This window comes from Ipomoea nil, unplaced genomic scaffold, assembly GCF_001879475.1.
Source record: "Ipomoea nil cultivar Tokyo-kokei standard unplaced genomic scaffold, Asagao_1.1 scaffold0319, whole genome shotgun sequence".
In the NCBI taxonomy this organism is placed as follows: Eukaryota; Viridiplantae; Streptophyta; class Magnoliopsida; order Solanales; family Convolvulaceae; genus Ipomoea; species Ipomoea nil.
This window is the reverse complement of record NW_017616747.1, coordinates 1,038,815-1,043,982: the sequence shown is the minus strand read 5'-3', so window position 1 is coordinate 1,043,982 and position 5,168 is coordinate 1,038,815.

The following is a 5,168-nucleotide window of genomic DNA, read 5'->3' as shown; positions in this document are numbered from 1 at the left end:
AGTTGGGCATAACTCTTTACTATTATTCCGCTGTGCAGTACAAACTTGCTCTATTTACTTGTTACTTAGAGTTGAAGTTACCAAAGAGTTATTTAATTTGAAAAAGCTTGAAAGTCTATTCACCCCCCCCCCCTCTAGACTTTCACCACCCTATCGGGACCAACAATTGGTATCAGAGCGGTTGTCTATTTGAGTCAATTTTGACTGCTAGACAGATCTCGAAAAATCAAGATGATGAAAAGATAATGCTCTTGCCCAAAATTTATTATTTTCCTAGAAAAATTTGACGATTGGAAAATTCGCATGCAGGTACATTTATCCGCATTACATGATGAAATGTGGGAAGTGGTTACGAGTGGTCCTATTGAGATTTTACAAGTCAACACTTCATCCGAACAAACAAGTGAACTCCGCAATACATTCCAAAACCAAAGTGGAATGGTCTCGTGAAGATAGAACAAGAAATAACTTGGACAATATTGCCAAGGATATTTTGTTTAATCTATAATATTTAAAAGTTCGAAAGTGTCAATCCGCGAAGGAAGTTTGGGAAACGCTCATTCAAATTGGTGAAGGAGACGAACAAAAAAGGATAATAAACTCACTATAGCATTAAGAAATTCGAGGATTTCAAAATGCTAAACGGCGAGAATATTACCGACATGGAAACAAGATTTGCCAAAATCTTAGGAGAGATTAATGATCTTGGAAAAGATATTAATCAAAAAGAACTCACTCAAAATTCTACGTGGTTTACCATCTACATGGGACATGAAGGTCACAGCCATGAGAGATCATAGAGATCTAAAAAACCTATCAACCGATAAGCTCTTTAGTGATCTAAAAGCTTATGAATTTGAGATGAAATCAAGATTAGAGGAAGATCATGAAGAAAGAACAACGCGCTTATAGCCGAGCAACCATCAACCTCAAGGTCAGTACAAAATGTTGAATTATTGCCTAATGATCAATTTGCTCTCTTTGTCAAGAAATTCAGGAAATTCATGAAGAGAAGCAACTACAAGAAAAATCCACAAGGGAAATCATGGAATACAACGAAGAATTCGAAGAAAGAAATTATTGAGGAAGATTCAAATTTTGTGTTACAACTGTAGAAAACCGGGACACTTTGCAGCAAGTTGTCCATATCTCAAGGTGAGTAAAAGTCAGTACGCAAATGTTACTACCCTCAACAGGAAGAATTCAAAGCCCAAAGATAAAAGATTAAAGAAAGAAGAAAAGCACTCATCAGTGACCCACTTGAAAATAAGTGAGTCAGAAGAATCTTCAAGTGATGAAAGTGACACCTCAAAGGATGACAATGCAATGTTTTGCATGAGCATCTCCAACAATACACCACACGAGGACATGTGTCTTATGGCTAATGGACATGAAGAAAATGAGGTAACATCTAAATCTTATGACTCTATCAATTCTTCATTTTCTAGAGAGTCCTTCTTTCACTTAATGGAAGAATGTCAAACCGTAATGGACACTCACTCTCAACTCAAAGAGCGCAATAATCATCTGATTCTTGAAAAAGATCAATTAAATGAAAAATTGCAAAATGCTCTACTTGAAGTGAAAGACTTGAAAGATAAAATTATTTGTCTTCAAGAAGAGTGTAAATCAAGGGAAGTGAGAGAACACAACCTCAGAGAGGTTATAGCAACATTTACGCATTCATCCAAAATAATGGACAAAATGGTAAATATGCAAAAACCCTCAAGTGATAAAACCGGACTTGGTTATGATCCATCGTGTTCTCAAGCCTCCGAAAAATTGACCAATTCTACTACTACTTTAAGTAATAAAGTTCAAGTAGTAAAATTTGTAAAAGGTCAAGAAAGCACAGTGAGACAAGGAATTGGTTACCAAACTAATGTCAAAATTAACACTGTTGGACTAAAGCATCAAAGAAACAAAATTTCGTCCAAACAGTACACTAAAAGACAAAAGTTTGTTCCTAAATGGAAATACACCAATGAGTCTAGTGCACAAAGTCCTCATAGGAAAATGGGAAGAAATCCGAGGATTGGGGCAGAGAGACTCTATCCCTCTAAACAAGATTGGTTGGAAATATTAAACCATGGACTAAGTCCAGATTTAATGCTTATCACAGGTCCAAACAATCTATATCCCACGTGCCAAGAAATCGAGTCTATTTTCAAAAACCGGCACAAAAATGTTTTCAAAAATTAAATATGATTATAATGTGTTTAATGGTTACCAATCACCTAAACTTAGATCAGTGAGTACAAGGTGGATTTGGGTACCAAAAATGACTAACTCCCAAGGACCCAAGTCAAGTTGGGTACCTAAAAATGTTTAATTTATTTGCAGGAAGATTGGTACTTCGATAGTGGATGTTCTAGACACATGACTGGAAATAAATCAAGTCTTGTGAATCTTAAAAATATCGAAGGACCAAAAGTCGTATTCCGGTGGAATGAACGATACGGCATAACAAAAGGAATCGGCACAATACTTAGAAATGGTTTGAAAATCGAAGATGTATCCTTTGTTGAAGGTCTAAAATTCAACTTGTTGAGTACAAGTCAATTTTGTGACAAAGGATATCTAGTAAAGTTCTTCAAAGAGAAGTGCCAAGTGAAAAATAATTCCACAGGAGAAGTTGTTCTCGAAGGAATAAGAAAGAAAAATATGTACGTTGTGGATTGGAACACAACGAAAGAATCAGTGTGTCTACTAGCAAACAACTCACACGCAACAAGTTGGGAATGGCACAAGAAGTTGAATCATCTAAACTTCAAGAATATCAACAAGCTAGCAAGAAACAAATTAGTTGAAGGTCTACCCGACATTGTCTACAAGAAAGATCAAATATGTGATGCTTGCCAAAAAAGGAAAGCAAGTCAAGACATCTTTCAAATCCAAAGCTCAAGAATCTACAACAAGACCGCTAAGTCTACTACACATGGATTTATTTGGTCCAGTAGACCCAGCAAGTCTAAGTGGTAAGAAATATACACTGGTTGTTGTTGATGATTTTTCCAGGTACACATGGACAATATTTCTCAAAAAGAAAAATGAAGTGGAGCAAAAGTTGCCAGAGCTACTGAAACAACTACAAAATGAGAAAGACTTGAAAATTGCAAAAATCCGAACGGATCGTGGAACTGAGTTCGTGAATCAAGTGATTGAAGCTTACTGCAATTCCCAAGGAATTCTACATCAACTATCTGCCGCACGTACACCTCAACAAAACGGTGTAGCCGAAAGAAGAAATAGAACGCTTAAAGAAGCCGCACGAGTGATGATTACGTCAGCCGAGCTACCTAAAAGATATTGGGCTGAAGCAATCAACACCGCTTGCTACACACAAAATCGAAGCTTGATACATAAGTCTTACAATAAGACTCCGTACGAATTATGGAAAGGGAGAAAACCTAAACTCAACTATTTCCATACTTTTGGTATCAAATGCTTTATTCTTAACAATGGTAAAACATATCTAAAGACTTTTGATGAGCGTGCAGATGAAGGAATATTTTAGGATATTCATCTACCAGTAAAGCATTCAGAGTATTGAACAAGAAATCAATGGTGGTAGAAGAATCAATTCATGTCACATTTGATGAAGCTCATATGAAGGAAACCCAAAGCAACAAAAATGATCAGGAGATTTGTCAAAGTGAAAAATCATTTAATGATACTGACATATCTTTTAAAGATCAAATTGTACAGGGTATGGAGCAATTGGATATTGATTGCAATAGTGAAGAACACGTGGAAGCCAATGAAAGATGCACACGTGGAAAATCAAAACTCTCAAGTCAATACACAAATTGGAGATCAATCTGATGAGCAAAATGTGTCTACCTCCAATTTACCTACTGAACAAGGAAACGTGGAAAGCCCATGCAATCTACAACCTGACTTGAGATGGCTCAAAAATCACCCCTCCAGAGCTAGTAATTGGAGATCCACGAGAAGGAGTAAAAACAAGGTCCTCAAGTATAAATTCTTTATTCTCTTGTTTTCTTTCTCAGGTGGAGCCCACAAGCATTGAAGAAGCACTAAGTGATCCAGATTGGATCAATGCAATGCAAGAAGAGCTTGAACAGTTTAAGAGAAATGACGTATGGGAATTAGTTCCAAGACCTGAAAATTACAATGTAATTGGAACAAAATGGGTCTTTCGGAACAAGGCAAATGAGGATGGAATCGTCATTCGAAATAAAGCAAGTTTAGTGGCAAAAGGATATTCACAAGAAGAAGGCATAGATTTCGATGAAACATTTGCACCTGTGGCAAGACTAGAAGCCATCAGAATATTTCTAGCTTATGCCGCATACAAGAATTTCACTGTCTATCAAAATGGACGTGAAAAGTGCATTTTTAAACGGATTACTTGAAGAGGAAGTCTACGTTGAGCAACCTCCCGGTTTCGAGGTAAAAGGTGATATTAATAAGGTCTACAGATTAAAGAAGGCGTTATATGGGTTAAAACAAGCACCGAGAGCTTGGTATGACACCCTATCAACGTTCCTAATCAACTGTGGTTTCACAAAAGGCCTTGTTGATAAAACCCTATTTAGAATTCAAGAAAATGATCACATTTTATTAGAACAAAGTTATGTTGATGATATTATCTTTGGAAGTACTAATAAAATTCTTTGTGAGAAATTTTCTAAGCTCATGCAGAATAAGTTTGAGATGAGCATGATGGGAGAATTGAATTACTTTCTTGGACTACAAGTAAAGCAACTCAGCGAAGGAATATTCATCAATCAGGCCAAGTACACAAAAGATCTGATAAGGAAATTCGGTCAAGATGGAAAGTCCTCAATCAAGATCCCGATGAGCACATCTTTACGATTAGATAAAGATGATGAAGGCAAGAATGTGGACGAAACAAAATATCGAGGAATGATTGGATCATTACTATACCTCACTGCAAGTCGACCAGATATATCTTATCCAGTGGGAGTATGTGCTAGGTTCCAGTCAAAGCCAAAAGAGAGTCATCTTCTTGCTACCAAGAAAATCATCCGATACTTAAGAGGAACAGTCAATGTGGGATTATGGTATCCCAAAGAAGGTAATTTTACACTAACTGGTTTCTCAGATGCAGATTTTGCAGGATGTAAAATCGATCGCAAAAGTACCTCAGGAACGTGCTAGTTCTTAGGGGGAAGGTTGGT